Below are 19100 nucleotides of genomic sequence, written 5' to 3' on the forward strand. Positions count from 1 at the left end.
GAACGGTCAGGGGACAATGAACAGTTTGGGTGGAGTGATGGCTTGTTTAGAGGATTAAGGGTAGACTGAGGCTGGGTCCAGACTTGCAGGGCTTGGGTACACTCCAAGGGTTAATATTTATTTGTTGGCCCTGCTTGATTAAAATTAGGAGCAGCACATGCCACAGGGTAAGAGCCAAGGTGAGAAGTCGACCCTTGCTTGCCTAGAGGCGTTTGATAGGAGGTCTGCAGAGCAGGCAGCTGGGCCAACGACAGATTTGCACAATGCAGACGCTGCTAGCAGAGCAGGCGGTTCAGAATGCTTTCTGTACACATGAAATCTCCAGGAGGGCTGCAAATCTACAAATCAACGAGGGCTAGTATCACTGCCTTTCATTTATTTGTGAGACCTCAGACAGATCAGTAATTTATTCAGGATCATGCAGCCAAAAAGAATCTTCCAATCTCCTAATTTAAATCTCTTTTCAGAAGTATATTTGCATATCAAGAGCTCATGGCAACCAAACCCATATAATAAGCCCTCATCTATTCATATTATCTCCACTTAAGGACAGTTCTTAGAGCCTTTTTCTTCTTCTGAAATTCTAAAATGGGGAATACACTTCCTTCTAGCCTAAAATGTTACTTTGGCTTCAGCTTTGAGATAAAAACCCTGGTGCTGAGACACTTCGGCAAAGAATTGCATTATATCTACAACTGCCCTGACACAATCAACACCAGCCACCACCGCTGCCTGCAAAAACCCCAAAAGGAAGCAGACGTGCGGGAAGGGCTGCGCTGCGTCTCATCCCTAATGTTTTGTCCCTGCTTCCAACCTAGGGCCAACCAGAGCAAGGCAAACATGCGCCCCTATCCAGCCACATAGGACCCCCACTTCCAGCTGGCCGCCTGGAGCTTCCCAGGACCACCTCCGCCCGTCGAGGCAAACCTGGCTCCTTCCCTTTCTCCTCCAGAAAGCTCTTCGCTCCTCTGTGTGACTTGGAGTCCCCACCAAAACCTAGGCGACAGTGGCTGCCTCCCCGGCTACAGCCAGCTCCGAATAGCGGCCGCTGCTTTTCTCCTCTGGTCGGTCCGGCTTTGTCCCCATGTCCCTATGCGAAATGGTGTTAGCGCGTCCGCAGCAGGACGTTCGCTCTGCGGGTGAGCTTGCGGGAGCCGTGCTTCCCCTCCATCCTGTGCCCCTTCTGGGCAGGCAGCTTGGGCCCAGTGAGCAGACCCTTTCCTGGAGGAGCAGCTGCTACCGTGGCCTCATCTGAGATCTGGGACAGTTTCCCGCTGCTCTCACCTCTGACGGTTCACAAAGCAGCCGTTCCTGAACAGACACCCCACATCCAAAGAAAGCCAAGGGCGTATTGGGTGTGTGCTAATGTGAGTGGAGGGCCTGTCTTTGACACAGACAAAATACACTAGTAGACAGCATGTGTTGATTGCTCACTGAGACGGCTCTAGTGGGGGCTGACTTCTTTAACCCGCACAAGCCTGTAAAGTAGGCACTATCATCATTGCTATTTTTCAGAAGAGAAAACTGAGGGATAGGGGAAGGAGGTAAGTTGGCCAGAGTTAATTAGCTCATGACAGTGATTCTGGAATTTGGACCAGGCAGTCCAACCCCAGGGCCCACTCTCTACAGCCCTGGGCCAGGTGCCCCCTGTCAGTGAAGGTCAATATTTAAAGGTTGTGAGAGGCTCCCCACACTTCCTCACGGGGACTCCCTGGGTAATGGTGAAGTCTTACTTCAAACCCAGCTCTTCTGAATTCTGAGATGAATGACATTTTGTTGAGGTTTTCCTAACAGCACCATATTGAAGTGTGTGAATTAAATTCTTTTAAAGAAAAAAAAAGACTGAGTAGGTGTTATGGTCTCAATTGTGTCCCCATCAAATTCAGATGTTGAAGCCCTAACCCCTGAACCCCCGAATGTGACTGGATTTGGAGATACGGCCTTTAAAGAGGTGATTAAGTTAAAATGAGGCCATGGGGGGGGCCGCAACCCAATCTGCCCTTGTGTCCTTGTAAGAACAGGACATAAGAGCACGCAGAGAGAGACCCAAGAGACGTGTGCACAGAGAAAAGACCACCTAAAGAGGTAGCGAGAGGAAGATCACCTACAAGCAAGCCAAGGAGAACAGCCTCAGAGGAAAGCAACCCTGCCAGCACCTTGACCTTGGACTTCCAGCCTCCCCTTTTCTCTTGTTTAAGCCCCCAGCCTGTGGCATTTTGCTATGGCAGCCCTGGCAGACTGGCACACAGGGAAAAGCAGTTGCCAGCTACCACCTTATTTCTGGGTATCTGAGAACGGTTTCTTGTGGGTCCTACCAGACTCACCCCAATACCTCCACCTGGGAATTTCGGAAGAAGGAAAGACCCCTGATCTCTGAGAGGGAGGAGGCCTTTCCTTCCTGGGCGCTCACAGTCAGGCAGGTGGTGACTGCCACCCTTAGGGACAGTGTCTGACTTGCCCCAACGAGAAGAACTCGTCAACTGAGAACAAACTTCAGAAATGATGTCAAGTGCTCAGTGGCTGCTGGCAGAGGCCAATGAGAAGTGGACACCTCCAGATCGGCCCCCCAAACCCCCTCCGAATGACCAGGCCTTCTCTCCCACAAGAAACGTGCCCCCTCCTCCTTAAGCGTGCCTTCCCCTTTGCTCCCATTGTGGCCACACTCTTTGGTATTTTAAAAACCTCCCCAGTCGGTGAAGCCTCAGAGATCTCCTGTTACCCTCCTCAAAGGGTGGAGGAAGGAAGGGAGGAGCTGGCGTCTACTGAGCGCAGGCTCTTGACTGCATAGTAGCCGTGATTGCTAAGCGTCTGAAAACGCTCTCGGAGACGCAGGGAGCTGGGGGAGTTACACAGCCTCTGGAGGGACATCCTGTGACTTCCGAGCACAGAAAAATAACACGTTTTTCTCATGAGTGCTTTCCCAGGCAGCTAACTTCTGAGTATTAACCTGCCCTTTTTTATAAAAACAGAAATCCTCTAGCTCTGCCTTCCAATTTTTTGTGAACAAAATTTTGATCTACAGACATTCTTCTAAGTACTCATAGGATTCATGAATCTAAAGACCTCCTGTTTTGCTGTAATAAAAGCATGTCCTTTTCTAAACGAATCAGTTCCTGAAAACACATCTTAAAAAGCAACGTATACACACACATTTACCGAACACCTTGAGATTTTAAACCAGCAGGCTGCCCATGGACCTGGGCGGGGTCGTACAAATCCACAAACCTGCAATATGAATAGATATTTAAGAAAAAACTATTGGAAAGAAGTAGCTCATAAGAATAGTGACGAAGCTATTTTCATTTTTAAAGTTAGATAATGATAATTGTGTCTGATCCAACTTACTGCAGCAACCATGAGCCCTGTGGAAACGAAGGGGGCACAAGTCCGTGACGCACTCCTCTGCCCCGTCTGCGGGCAGGAACGAGCCGTCGGAGCCATCCCAGGGTCCAGAAAGGCTCTTCCATACTAACCAGAATGGTGTCCTTTGTAACAGCACATTTCTTCTGAATCTTAGAAGCTTAAACAATGAGTTTATATGAAATGATGGTACTCTGATGAAAATAAAACCATCATTCAGTTCTACTGGGTTGGCGCTCTCTGCATTGGCCTGAGACTAGCCAAAAAAATGGAAGTGGCAGAGAGGGACATTTGCTAAATTCCAACCACCTCTGTGCCCCAGCACGAATCTAAGGGCTGGAGAGACACAGTGACCCGCACACACCGAGTCTCTGACGTCGCGGAGCTTGTGCATTCCCGAGTCCGCTTACCATTACCTAGCAGGTAGCAGACAGATGGGCCTTCTCTCTTCCTCCCTATCTCTCCGGATGCCAAAGGTCAATATGAAGTCTGTGAACCACAAAGAACAAACAGCCGCCATTCTGCAGCTGAGAAAATGATTCACTGCCAACCCTGTTCCCCAGAATCTGAGAGGTTTTCGTCTTCGGTCTGCTGGTTTTTCTCTAACAAGAGTTCATCTTGTAGCATTAACTTTTGAAATGCGCTGAAGCTATCTCAGTGTTGCATGACTGCAATTATTAAGCTAGTGAAAAGCTATTTTCCCTGTGTATGACTTTTTAAAAAATATGCTTGATTGGTTTCAGAGAGAGGAAGGGAGAGGGGGAGGGAGAGAGAGAAACATCGATGTGAGAGCAAAACATTGATGGGCTGCCTCCTGCACGCCCCCTACTGGGGATTGAGCCCAAAACCCAGACCGAAAATCAAACCAGTGACCTCTTGGTGCATAGACGACCCTCAACCAACTGAGCCACACGGGTCAGGCTTACTTACCTGTGTATGACTTTAACATTATTAAAGCTTACAAAATAATACATAGCAGCCAAATGGTGAGTTTTGTTAGTAGGCAATCCTCTACTCCATTGCCAATGGTTTTCTTTCACTGCATAGTTAAGGCAGTTGCCCCATCCTAAGCAACTGTCTGTCATCCTAAGACATCCCCTGCCTGTCTCACAGAGCATGCCTGGCTTCAGCCGTAGACCAAATGCTTCATTATCAGCACAGTCTTGGCAAAGCAGAAATCACAGACCCCAAGAAGTGCTTGGGTTTTTTCTCTCTGACTCAGCATTAAGGATTATTGTTAACTTCTGTCAGGTTTAAGGTGCAATTTAATTATAGCTATTCTCACTAAACTTTTTTGTATGCTGTGATTTGTTTCACTAATAAAAAAGAACTCCTTTAGCTTTGAAATCTACGTACGATATATATTGCTTTATTAAATACCCATCTTTATTAGGTATCTTTGCACCATTCATATTTTGCATGTCCTGCAAAGTCAACTTTCTAGACTGAAAACTGTATGATTTTAAATAAATCTTATCATTGAAAGTGAAAATTCATGGAATGCCTAAACCATTTGCCTGCTCTGAGAACTTTTACTTAGCACAGAATTGATTATTAATTTGAGCTTTTACTTAATTACATAATTGATTTCTGTCCATTGTCCAAACCTATGTATTTATAAAGTTCCTTTGGCAGTGACATAAGCCCACCTATCTCAGCAAATTCTCTATTCCCATTTGGATGGCATTGTATTTTTTCATAGCAAAGCCCATTATTCCACGTTGTTAATGTTCTTGGTTAATTTCAGTATCATTTGCATGTGTTTTTAGAACAGGTGCAGAACTGTGACTCATATTTATAGAGAAAATGACTGTTTCAATATTAGCCCTTGTGATCATCAGTAAATATGACCATTATATTTATCTTTTTATTTAATGGACTTATTCCTAAATAGAAAATATATTATTGTCCCTAATGCTATTTTTGTAAACATTATTTGTAACTCTATTTTGTATTTTTCAAAAGATCTCACATTCTCAGTGTTGGTGACAAAGAAAATTATTAACATTGAAAACCCCAGCTACATTATCATTAAACCACTTTCTGAATGATCCAAAATTTTTTATCAGAATTTAAAAATGCATGCCCGTATCCTAATTTCACTTATGCACTCACTCATTTATTTATTCAATGAACATATTGTGTACCTGCCCACACATGTCAGGCACCGTGCCGAATGCTGGACCTGCGAAGAGGAGTGAGATATGGTCTCTGTCCCCCCCAAATTTATTTTATTGAATGGAAAGTAGGAGAGGAATGAGCATGGGTATAGTTTATGAGAGAGAGAGTAAAAACATAGATCAGCTTCACATATTGCGAATTGGAGAAAATGTGTGAAAACCACAAACCTTTGGTTAGAGAAAGGTGAATTCCTTTCCCCTTTTTCCAAGAAGTTGATCTAGGGAAGGTGAAGTTCCTTCTGCTGCATAGAAAACCAGAGCAGCGGTGTTGAGGCGAGTCCCAGGCAGCACAGACGTGGGGCTAGCAGAATCTCTCTGGAAATAGCAAGGACACCGGAAAATTTAGTAAGGCTGCTTGAGAAACACAGAGGAGGGTGAGGCCCTCTAGAAAACCACAGAGCAAAAAATAAATTAAAAGGCTGGCACTGTGGATAGGAAATGAGGGCAAATCTGATAAAAGAAACTTATAGATAACACCTAAAGAAGGAACACAGACAAGAAATTTTCTAATTTAAGGAAACACGTGTTAGCTAGATCAAGATACTGGCCAATGTTAAGATTTGACCCAAATGACTAAGAGATTTTCAATGCCATCAGGATGCAGAAGTATGGAGAAACTACCCCATCAAAGAACAAAGGAGCAGTCGTCACAGGGATTCTCAGTGTAGGACACAGCTGGATGAATCCAGACCACAACACAAGGGCAGGGTGCAAGGCTTCCTGAGAGGTGAGGGTGGGCCTTAATAATACTGAGACGTGTAAACCCCAGCAGTGTCTGTGCAACAAACGCATGGTGGTGTCACTGCGGTCTAGTGAGACTTGCTCCAGCTCTCAAAGAACCTTCCAATAGAACTTCCTTCTCATTGCCCCCCCAGCCACTCAAACCACCCACATCCATCGGGTCAGGCCACACAGAATAGCAGAGAATATAGAATTCTTGGCCGCAGCAAACTGCCAAAGAAAGAGGCTCACATCACTCTTCCCTGGTTATCACCAAGTTTACATAACTTGAATATTTATCTTGTTTCAGCCTCCCAGCCTGCCCTGATCTTAAATGTGTGTGTGCCACTTAGTCTATGTCTTGACTTCCTAAGTTGCTGGTCTTAAAACATTGAGTATTACTTTGGAAGATCCAGGACTGGGGACCACATGGGGCCATTTGCTTGTTCAGAGTTGCCTGAGTGGTGGCATGCATACCCTGACCCCAAAGGAACACCACCTGCTCAGACGGCAAGTGCACCTATCAAGGAAGGGCAGCCTCCAGACAGAGACCACGGGTGTTAAGAGGTGAGCCAGAGTGAGTGCGGCCCAGGCTGGAGACTTCAGCTTTTGTGACCAGAGCTGGAAGAAATCACATAAGCCAAGAGAGATGTGCTATGTCACGGTGGCCCTCCTGGAAGTAACGCGCCCTACGCTTAGACTTGGAGACGGTTGGCTGGTAAGACAAAGTAAGGTGCTTCATTGTATAACAACAGGAGATGACTAATTTGATCCTGGAAATGTAACCCACAGAAACCATTTGGTGTATTTGTAGGTTCAACAGAGAGATACTGAAATGATAGCTGAAAATAAAAGGGTGCTTGTCCCCTTGGAAGCAGTGGAAAACACAGAGCAAGAAGTTAATATGTACCACCAGCAATGAAGAAGAAAAGGGGCCTGATTAACGGAATATCCTGACCCACTGAACGAACAGATCTCATGGCCCGAGAGCTATTCATGAGGTTGCCACGGTATTATTACTTTACTCAGTGAATATCTACTAAGTGCCAGAGTACTGTGAAGTGTCTCTAGTTAATGAAGTGAAAAATAAGGCAGAATCCCTCCATTTGTGGAACTCACAGTCTTTTAGGGAAGAGAGATATGTAAGCCAACCTTGGGATTTGACCCAAATGACTAAGAGGTTTTCAATGCCATCTGGAAGCAGACAGATAGAGAAACTCCCTCATAGTTTCAGTACTATGAGTGAAGTGTTTTCATCCAAAGTCGCACAGAAACCCAGAGGAGGGAGTCTAATATTCCTAGAGGGGTCAGGGGAAACTTCTCAGAGGAGAGTGGCTCTAGAAAATAATACCAGCTCATCCATCCAGCGAGCCGGCCTTCCGTTCATTCATTCATCGCAGGCGTGCTGAGTGCCTCCCACTGTTCTGCATGCTGTGGATACAACATCGAACAAGACAAGCAAATTCGTAGCTGAGTGAAGTTTACACTCCGGTGGGGTGTGGATATTACCAGTAGACACACAGGCTGGCTCCTTAAGACCATCCAGTACCCACCTTCTGGCCTCATTTCCTTTCCCACATGTATTTTCCTGCTGAGACAGAGCGCCCTGACCGCTTGGAGCATTTTGATCTTTTTGGTAAATGTAGCTCTCATCATGAAACCAAGATGCCAGTTTATTGTTCACCATCACAATGGAATAACTCCAGAAGGGCATGATCAGACAAAATCAACTTTCTCAAACTGCAGTGCTGAGAAGCAATTTCACAAAGAAATAAAAGTGAGAAATGAGATGTCTAGGCTGACATGAAAAATCCTTACCTTACTTTCCCAATGGAGGCCTTTTCTGCCAGTGGGGGAAAAAAATGGGTTCTCTTTCCCAGAAAAAAAGTTCATGGAAGAGCAGCAGGAGTTTCTTTGTGGATCCCAGGAAGAACTCCCAGTGCCCAGCCTCTAGCAGCAGTGAGCCAAGGGACATGCCCCATTTCCCATTCTCCCAGGACCCTGAGCTTTAGGCCTGGGGCCCTCAGAGGTGCCTGCAGCCAGTGTCACGCTCAGATTCACAGTGCACAGAGCCGCCGGACCCGAGACCGCCAGGGACTCGCAGCGGCCACTTCCTGAAGGAACGGTCAGCGCCTTCTCTCCGAGAAGGCAGCGGGAGAGCCGGGGCCAGCGCCTCCCATTCTGCACACAGGGTCCCTCTGCGGAGCGCCGCGTGCTCTCTGCACCCTTCTGGGATGGGGACCGCTCGATGGCATTCAAAGGTGACAAAAGAAAGCAAAAAGGCGTCCCCACCCTAACATGAGGGGGAAATTCAAGCTACTGCAACCAGTGGTTTTAAGCCAGGCCAGCCTTCAAAGATCTCAGACTAATCCTATAGAAATGACCACAATTTCATAACAGAACAAGAGAAAGGAAGTGAAAAGCTTCTGCAAGGCGCAGTTGGTATCATTCTGAACACGCATGGTTCCTGTTGGCCAACACGTCTGCTTTAAATCCCTCAAGCTACCAATTATCAGTGTTATAAACCAGCTTTTCCTCATACTTATAGCCTCTGTTTCTTTTAGAAGTTATTCAAATAATGCGTTTTTGTTGTCAAAAATGTAAAGTACAGGTACGCATAAAAAAGAAAATGAAAAATTCCCTATAATTCCACCACCTGGCACTTGGTTGAATATCCTTCCAGCCTTTTTTCTGTGGTGAGGTGGATCTTAGGATGAGCTCTCAACATCCATCCCACCCCACCCCATTCTGGAACGTTCCTTCAACTTTATAGGGTTTAATCCTATCCCCAGCTCTGACTAGGTCCTGATCTGGCTAAACAGAAGTTCAATAATTATATGACCTTGACACAATGTTTATTTTAGGAGCCAGCGCCTAACCCAGACCTAACCCAAGCAATACAAGGTGTTCCCCTCGTTGCCCTGAAAAGCGCGCGATCTAGACGGTCCTGTTGGAGGGAAGCCTGGGATTCTGGGATCCCTGCTAACTCTCCCTCTCTGGGCTTGAACCAAATGGTCCTGGGAGCTGTTGGCAGGCATCGTGCCACAAGACAGACCACTTTCAGGTGAAAGCAGATGGTGCAGAAGGCAAAAAGGAGATATAAAAAGAAATTCACTTGCTAAGGAACATTCTGAGCTGCTAAATTAAATTAACACCAAAATCTGTCTCACTTCTGGAGTTTCTAGTTATATGAACCAAATAATCTGCTTCTTGAAGTCAGTATAAATTGTGTATTTTATTACTTGTAACTAAATGCATCCTAAATGATTCGTGTAGTTATTTTTATTTAAAAATGTACATGTTGTTTTATAGTTTCCTATTTAAAAATGCATCATAAACCATCCTTCCTTTTTAAGATAAATACACTTTTACAAAATTATTAATTGCTTTAGAGTAGTCTGTTATAGGGACAGACACTAAATTACTTCTCCAACACCCTATTGTGGGGCATTTACATTGTTTCTGGGGCCTTTCCATATTATCTAAACAATTCTGTATCAAGTCTCCTAAATATTAGAGAACATACTTATTTCCTTAGGATACATTTCTAATATAAAACTTCTGAGTCAGATTATGTGCTACTTAAAAGGTTTTTGACTCACATGCCAAAGGCCCTTCCAAAAGATAGTTTCAATTATATTCCAACCAACAGAGCATGAGAATCCCCAAAACTCTCCCCATCTCCCAGCCCAGGGCCCTCGACACATATAAAGGCTCAACACAAATAAAATCTCCATCTATGTGAAAAATGGCTCCCATCGCTGTTTAATTCACATTTTGAAAAACCATATAGAGTGCTTGTAGTGTTTAATTTTCATATATTTATTTGTTTATTGTATTTCTTCTTTTTCTGAATTTCCACGGACATTCTCAGCCCATTTTAAATTGAAGCACTTGCTTATTTTTACACCTTAAAAGTGAAATATAGACTTAAGTAGTTTTTAATGAAAGAGAAATCTTCTTTTTATTTAAAGAGTTACTATATGACCTAGCAATTTCATTCTAAGATATATGTCCAAGAGAAAGGAACACGTATGTCCACACAAAAACTTGTACACAAATGTGTACAGCAGTGTTACGCATAACAGGCAAAAAGTGGAAATCATCCCAATGTTTGGCGAATGAATAAACAAATCCTGGCCCGTTCATACCGAGAATACTACTCAGGAACCAAAAGGAATGGTCACGCTACAGTGATATCCGCCGACACGCACAACGCGGGTAAGTCTCAAAAGCATTACACTAAGAGAAAGAAACCAGACGCGAAAAGACCCAAGTGAGAAATTCCATTTATATGATATTCTGGAAAAGCCAAAACTGTAGAGACAGAAATCAGACCAGTTGTTGGCAAGAGTTAGGCGCGGGGGAGGGAAAGGCACAAAGAGGTGACGGGGAGCTTTTTGTTTTGATGGGATTGTTCTAGGCCCTGTTTGTGGTGAAGATTGGACAATATAAACATTTGTGAAAACTCAGAGAACTGTGCACTTCAAAAGGTAATTTTTTACAGTATGTAAATTATACCTCAATAAATTCAATTTTTAAAAACAATAATAAAATCTAAAAAAAAAAAAAATTTAAAAAAGTCAACTACATTATTATGGCAACTTATTTTTGTAATTTGGGGAGATTCCACAAAAGAAGAAAAATCGGGAACATTTACTTCCTCAAAACTTACATTCACCATTTTCTAAAACACAATTAAGTACCTATGAACATTCACACATCACCAGCCTAATAAAAATTTTTAGCGACAGCTTACTTACTTTTTGAGAAAGAGATTAGCTTTGCTAAGGTTGTCCCTCCCTGTTCTCGTAACCTGGTCCCATTTGTTTTAAGGCTGGCAACGTGGCTGCTGGTGGAGAGGATGTTGAAAATGTTTCACTTCCTCTCCGAGGAGGTTACCATGAGCAATGATAGATAAAATCTGGAGAGATCAAATTAGATCCAGTCTGCTCCTATGAGGGCAAATATCTATTTCATGTGGTTTCGGAGGCAGTTACTCCTAAAGCTCCTCTCCTTCGCACCAGCTATCTCTTCTGTAAAAGTGTTTGTAATTCTACCATTAGAAATGATGAGCTCTTTAGAGTTCTCTGACTTTTTTAGTTTTCCAAGAAAGTGGTAGAAAAAAGAAAACCAAGAAAGCCAATGCAGCTTAACCTAAACAGGAACCTTCTTAAATTAAAGAGACAGGACGTGAGATTAGGAAGTGGCTCTCCATCACGGGCGGTGTTCAAGATCCGGTCACGACACGCAGGGCAGGTGAACAGGGTCTGGCTGGATCAAGTATTGTCAAACTTTGTGTGTAAAGGAGTAAATAGTAAATATTTTTGGCTTAGTGGGCCATATGGTCTCTGCCACAACTGCTCAACTCTGCCGTTGTTGCTACTTTATAGCACAAAAACATTTATAAATAGATGGGCGTTGTATTTCAACAACATTTGATTTCCCCCAAATGGCAGTCAAGCTGGATTTGGGCCAGTTAGCTGACCCCCGGCTTAGATAATCTCCAACATCTTTTTCAACCCTCAGATTCTCTGACAAAGTAACGTTCAAAATGCAAACACCCCCAAAAGTGGTTCCTTAACAGTTCAAACTTGAGCCTGGAATGAGTTTTATATCCAGGTCTATGGGAATGGGAGCCGGTGGGCCCAGGGATGCCTGGGGAGAGGCCAATGCCCAGAGGAGGGGCAAGGGCTGCTGAAAACTCTGGTCCTGCTTGACCTTCAGAGTGTAGGTGACCTGAAGTCAGAGGGGGCCCCTCCATGGCCGGCTTCTGTTGGGGCCCATCTCCCTACTGCCCCGCCCCCACAGCAGACGGGGTGCAGGAACCAGGAGAGTTCTACTGGCTTCGACCTCCATGTGTTGAAATGAGCGACACTAAAGCAGGTTTAGAGCAAGCGCAGAGGAAAGGCCGATTTCCTCATCTCCACAGTGAGGCGACTTGAAAGCTGATGCCCGCCAGTCCCTAGAGTAAGGGCCTCGGCTCCACGAGGGGCGCCGGCTGTCCAAGCGGCTCAGAGGTGGAGGGGTGACACAGCCTTCGAAGGGTTGATGACAGGGAAAAACGGAAACAACTGCAGCGGGCTTGCCTTTGCCTTTCCATCGATTACCTTCACTTCGAGCCATTCTGAACGGAGTACGTTCCGTAGAGCTCACCCAAGGACAGCGGGGGGGAAACGGAGCTCAGGGCAGGAGGGAGCCACAGCTGCAGGAATAGCAGGCCCTTGGCCCTCCTGAGTTATGCTGCTCAGGCTCAGAAGGGACACCCTCAGGGCGCCTGCTTCCCAGCCGCGTGCTACGTGGCCCTGCCAGACCAGAGCCCCCGAGGTCCCCTGAGAGTGGAGGGCAGACAGAACTTGTCTGGGCTTGGTTGTCCCAGTGTCCACCTTTTGTGCTCCCTCTTTCTGTTTCTCCTCACTGTGGGGAAACAAGACTGACCCATGCAAGCACCTGGGCTTGTGTGGCACGAAGTGTGTCCACGTGGGAGCGTGTGGGCCTCTTCTGTGCTCCGTCTGGCCCAGCGCGTAGGCCTTATCAGGGTGTTTACACATAGCAGACACTCAGAGAGTGCGAATGGGTAGCAAATGGTTTAACTCAGCACTTTAAAATGTCTGAATGTATGATATAGAATAATCACTAATTCGTGCAGCATCCTTAGGTATCCCGGGAGTGATATTCAAAATATGTCATATCTGGTAATGCAGTTAGTTACCCACCAGTCAGAATGGACCCAGTGTTGGCAGGGGCTTGTAGTGAGGGGTCAGGAGGCAGCTTTTTTCCTGTTTACCAACCATGATAGAAATGTGTCAACATGCTGACACCCTGTATGGCCATCCTGAACATCAGCCTTGCTGTCCTCAAAATGGACTGGGAGACAGTTTTGGACATATCACATGGCCTAAGCTTGTCTCTGCGACTCCTTTATCTCAGGCCCTTCCCTGCACACTCACCTTTTCCTGGCCTAGGCCTCCTGCACCCCTGGGTGCAATCCCTCCATTGCACCAAGATGCAGCTCAGGTTCTTGATACTTTCATCCAATAACAAAATGCCTCACCTATAACAAAATCCATGGAGAGTGATGTTTAAGGGAGAAAAGCTTTTAATCTTTTCATTGATTTTTAGAGAGAGGGAAAAGGAGAGAGGGCAAAACATCTATCGGCTGCCCCCTGCACACCCCCACCAGGGACTGAGCCCACAGCCCTGCATGTGCCCTGACCGGAAATCAAACTGGCTCCCTTTTGCTGCACAGGACGCCGCCCAACCAACTGAACCATACTGGCCAGGGCTAAGGGAGGAAAGCTTTAAACTGTGCTATATAGTTGAAGGGGGTTAGCTCTATCTCTTGTGCGTAAAGTTGACTCTGATTCCCAGAAACACACCCTTCCTGGGCTCTGTGGGGCTGAGCTGGATAAGTAAAAGGAGGGCTCCTCTGGCCATGCCACCTTCCATGGTCCACAAAGAGCTACCTCACCCGCTCCGGCCACCGAGTCAGTCGGCTGGGACTGTGAGACTAGGCCAGAACTAAGGGTCTGAACTTGAGGACCACCTCATCAGAACTCAGACTTGACCTGAGATCAAGGGAGTCCACAGCACACAAAACGAGGGGTGGGGGGACAGAGAAGAAGTCCTGTCTCAAAATATGCTTCTCCCACCTACCTTCTGTCAGAGACCTGAAACCCACTGAATCATACGATCTTTTTAAGATTACAGAGTCAATGATAATAAATACAACCCTTGGGAAAATGTCATAATTCACTGTTACTCATCTATTCATCTTTGTCAAATGTTTTTGAGCCTTGGAAATAGGCAACACATCTACAATTTGTACCATTTAAGAGTGATCAAAATACATCTCAAGCCCCCGAATCCCTCTGTATCACATCATCGCGTTGCGTTTTCATTTATCATGGCTCTGTCTTCATCACCATCTGGAGTGAGGTCATCTGTTCGTTTACTGGTCTACTTGTCTCCTTTCTCCCCTCCACTAACATGAACCTTACAAGGGCAAAGACTAATCTGCCCCATCGCTGTAATCCCACTGCCTAGAACAGTGCCTGCCACCTAACAGCCTTCCATGAATACATAGTTGAAAAAGTGAGGTTAAGATGGTGACGGTGATGATGATGATAGTGGTGATGACGACGGCAGCTAACACTGTGAGCAACTACTCTGCACCAGGCGCTATTCTGACCTTCCTGCATTTATTATTTTATTTAATCCTCACATGGTCCAATGAGGCCTGTGCTATTATTCCCATTTACTCAGAAAACTGAGGCCAGAAATTAAGTGAAATGCCCAAGGTCGCACAGCTAGGGAAGGCAGAGCCAGACTGGGACCCAGAGCTCATGATCATAACCACTGCCCCACACTGCTCTGCGGAGAGTAAGACCCACCTGGTCCCTTAGGGAAAGTGGGGAACGTGAAACAGTTGCAGTACGACAGATGCCCTGTGGCATGGCCCAGGTGAGGGGTTTGTGGACTATAAAGGGGTTCTGCAGAAAGTAACCTCTCTGGGTGATGTAATCATACATCTGGCAGGTCATGGCGAGTAGTCAAGCTGTAGGTACATAGCTTCTTTAGTAAAAGGTTTACCTTTGCCTCAAGTCCTGTCCATTGTTTCTGTGCACCTAGGTTAACACACCTTTGAAAGGGCTCTTTTCAGACCCCTCCGCACATAACCTTGTTAACTCTCCTATAACCCTCGCCCACCTTGCTCTCTCCCACCTCCCTGTAATCTTCCCTATGTTCGTCCCCTCCTTAATTTCAAATGCATAAAAGAAGCTGCAAAACTATTATTCTCTGAAGCTTTTGAGGTCTTGCTGCCCAGCAACTGTCTTCCGTTTACTTCGAATAAATTCTTATAAAAATTCTCCACAGGTTTGGAGGTTCTTACGTCGACAGGTTATTTCAAGGATTATCAAGAACATCTCTGCTGAGAGACAGAATAGGGTCGAGGTGTCCTTGAGGTAAAGAAAGGACCAGCAGGAAAAGATGGGGGAGAAGGGCATCCCAGGAAAAGGGAATTATACGGCAAAAGGCACAGGGGTAGAAAAACGTAGGGCCACCAAGCAGAGACGGGGCGAGTACAGGAGGATCAGCCATTCTGGCTGGAGCCCAGGCCGTGCAAAGGCCTGGGGACTAAATGGTGGGGCCTGGGGCTGGGAGAGGAGGAGGTGGGGTGCGGGTGCTTTCAGTGGAAGACTTGATTCTGCAGGGGTGTGTACCATGATCTGAGACTCACTTCTGAAATGAATTATGGTCATTAAGACACTGGGGACTCAGGAGGTGGCAGTTTGGCCACAGGGTGAGAAATATCATTTCCAATAGTCTAAGGTAAGTGATGTGAGACAGCCAGCTGGATGCGATTAGACAGAGGACAAGTTGACCTCAGTGACTTCGTGAGAAAGACACCAAAGGGAAAGGTGGGCCATGGAACTGGGAATGAGTTGCACTCCAAAGACTCTTAATTTGCTTGACAACTTGGCTCTGCACTGTCCTGGTCCTACTGAGACTGTCTTCTGCCCCTCCCCTGATGGAGAAATGGCTCCCTGTGAATCTAATCCTCTCTGTGCTGCTGCTAATTACAATGCCCAGAGGCAAACTTCAGACAGGCACACCCTTGAAATCCCCAATGTGGGGCTTTTGGAAAAAAGAAGCTGATGACACATGGTTCTGGACTGAACAAGTGAAAAGATGTTTTCCCACAGCAACTGTTTTGCTGTCAGCAATTAGAGAGAGTCTGATTTCCATAGACAGAACTAGAGAGGCCAAGAGTAGCAAACCAGAAGAAGCTCCCCAAGCCCCCTGGGAACAGAGTGGGCTCCTCTAACACACCTAAGAGCAAGGAGTATGACCCATCCAAGCGTGCCCCAGGCTTTACTGAAGGCCACTGAGAATCAATCACACGTGAGAGCCGTGGACACCATTGTAATACAAGGCACACGGGCCAGGTGTGATTCAGGATCCTCACACTTCAAGGGATGGATCTCAGCTCAAACTGACTTAAGAGCACACATTGGTTCGTGTAATAGAAAAGCGCAGAAGATTCTGGAAAACATGGCTGGGCCCATGCTGCTCAAATGAGGGCATAATTTCTATGCTTTTCCAACTCTCGACTCTCTTCTCTTTGTGCTGACTTTAACCTTACATAGTGCACCCCCCTGTGCTCCATGAGATAGCAAGAGTTCCCCCTGGCAGCCTCAGGCTTGGGTCCTACCAGCTTCGCAAGTCCAGCAGAGAATGGCTCTTGGCCAACAGTTACAGCCAAGGGGCTGGGACAGGGGTAGTTGGCAGGGTTTAGGTCATGAGTCTACTCCTAAGCAAACTTCTGTGTTCAGACAGCAAGAATGCTCCCATAGCATGGGCATGAATTCTGTAAAAGCAGCTCACTTCTCACCAGAGATAGCTGAGCGCCAGGCTCACTGTCAGCACGGTGACAATTCTTGGCCCTGAGACACCTGTGATGGGCCAGGTGAGTGGTATCACCTACCAGCTACTACTGACCGCTGTGTGGCCTACTTCATTCATGACTGGACCATCGCTCCATTCCACTGCTGTGACCAACTACCTAGAACTTAACTAACCTAGTGTGCATAGATTTGGACTTCCTTCCCATAGTCCTCTGTTGGAAAGCTGATTAGAAGCTCTGTGTTCATGGGCAGGGAAGAGTGTGCCAAAGAGTGAGTTTTGCTGGTTATGATTGGGTAGAAAGGCAACTTACTCACTGGGCACCTTCAGAACATTATTTGCAAGTCATTCTTCTTGGACCCAGTCAGTTTCTGCAGGGAAGGATCTTCCAGTCTCCTGTTTGGGAAATAAGCAGGATAGGTGAAAGGTGCTGGAGGTGTCCCTATCCAATGAGCAGATTTCACCAGTCCTCCGGCTCACTGCCTGAGCCACAGCCCCACCTTCCGCCCTGCCTGATAGCTGAATCCAAACGCCCCGTAGTTCAATTTCTCCAGAAAACAAACCCACTGTGGGGTTGGGGGTGGGCAGTTGCTTGGCATATTGTTCTGATGCAATTGGTCTGGAGTGTGGTCTGACCATCTGGAATTTTTAGAACTCCCCAGGTGATTCCAATGTTTGGCCAAGGCTTGGAACCACAGCCTGAAAGTAGCCGGTGCCAAATGTCAGGTATTTGCATACCATCTTGCTGAACAATTATTTACTGATAATTTTCTCACATGAACTCAGCTTTTCATTTAACTGTTGTTTGAAGAGGAAGTGTCCTAGTGTTGGTGGAAATGAAAAGCAACTCTACCTCTTGTCCAGACCAATCTAAATGTACAAGAGAACAGAGCAACCCTCCCCTCGCTCCTCTCAGCATCCTGGATTTTACTTTACAACACTCGTCTCCTTTCCCTTCCCCCTCCTCCCTCCCCCTCCTTTCCTTTCTTCTTCCCATTTTACAGAAGATGACCCTGAGCTGTAGAGATGCTAAGTGACCTCATTAAGAGGTGAAATCAATGGTGAAGGCTGGGATTTGAGTCCAGGCCATGAAGCTCCAGGGTATATGCTCTCAACCAATTCACACTGTCTCTCCAAAGGGCTCTGCTGTAGGGCAGCTTTTGCTCCCAAGTGGAACGGGTTTGGGTGACACCGTTACTGCTTCTTCAGAAACAAGTCCCCTCGGTGTACGCCGAGCGGGGCGCTGCCCGGGGCCTCGTCTGAGTTAATCCTCACGACAAGCCTTGGCTGTGGTGCTGTCACCATATCCACAATAGGGCTCATGCCCGAGCCACAGAGATGCAGGGGGCAAGCGGGGCCTCAGCGCAGGTCTGACCGACCTCCCGGCCCGAACCCCTAAGCACCGTGCGCCCGCGGCCTCTGTCCCACAGCTGTGCCGCTCACAACCAGAAAGGCCGGCTCCCTGATTTTCATAATCACTGGCTACCCAGTCCTTCAGCCTCCACAACACACTGAAATCACCTGAGCCTCTCCTGCAGAAGGGCCGGGGTAGTGGGCCCGGCTGGGGAACTGGCCTGGCGAGCGAGGTTACAGAAACAGGGATTTACTGTCGTCGAGGGGAAGGGAAAACCTAGGGACCTGAGTCACAGGCCAAGTCAACAGGAGTCAGGTAGAAAACAGAACGGAGGAAGGCCAAGGGCGGGGCAGAGCAGAGGTTCAAGAACATTCCTACAGCAGGTCTGAAGAGCTGCAGCCCATTCCGGTTGATCTCTGGCTAATAGCTGTCCTAGGTTTGTCTGTCCGGCTTAAAGGCACAGGGTAGAAGTATAAGAAATCCACCAAAAATGATCATAGGAAAGGGCACCATCCTCCTACTATGTAAAGTAAAAGAACCTGCCTACGGATTCTTCCCTAAACTATACATCATCCCGCCATAGCTTGTATTAATTTTACCAGATAAAACCTGTCCCACAAGAGAATAGTTCGAGTGCCCCCATCCAAATGCTTTTCTTCTTAGATTTACAGCATCCACATCTCACATCTTCAGCAGGCTTCATCAGAAACATTTGTTACTGCAGAGACGGCCACAGAGGTCAGGCCTAACAAGACGTGCTAGATCTTTCTCAGCCGTCCTCCTGGAGTCCCAAACTTAGTCCTATTTTTGATGGCATTTGAACGCAGGTGATGAGCAGTTGACCTTTGAGTATTGAGCATGAATGTTTAATGCCAATGATCCATTTGTGGGCACTCCAAATATGTTAAAAATAGCATAACTTACAAGTGTGCTCTGCTTTATGGGAAATAATAAGATTTAAATCCTAGGCTATAAAACCTAAATTCCATATATACCAGTACATGGTATCTATCAGAAGGATTCGCCAGGCATTTCCATTAGTGAATAACCCAAGAGCATTTAAAATAATATTTGATCCA

General features: G+C 46.4%; 1 protein-coding gene across 1 annotated transcript in view; it reads right to left on the bottom strand.

Moving 5' to 3' along the window:
- LOC107525508 (uncharacterized) overlaps positions 1 to 19100 on the bottom strand; it is a 29385-nt gene that overhangs the window by 6929 nt on the left and 3356 nt on the right. The window contains exons 2-3 of the mRNA XM_016197680.2: positions 16981 to 17063; positions 5709 to 5855 (exon numbers count right to left, since the gene is read on the bottom strand). The gene's annotated coding sequence lies outside the window, so the exon portion shown is untranslated. The remainder of the gene's footprint in view (positions 1 to 5708; positions 5856 to 16980; positions 17064 to 19100) is intronic.

This window comes from Miniopterus natalensis, chromosome 8 (assembly GCF_054644295.1).
Source record: "Miniopterus natalensis isolate mMinNat1 chromosome 8, mMinNat1.hap1, whole genome shotgun sequence".
Taxonomy (NCBI): domain Eukaryota; kingdom Metazoa; phylum Chordata; class Mammalia; order Chiroptera; family Miniopteridae; genus Miniopterus; species Miniopterus natalensis.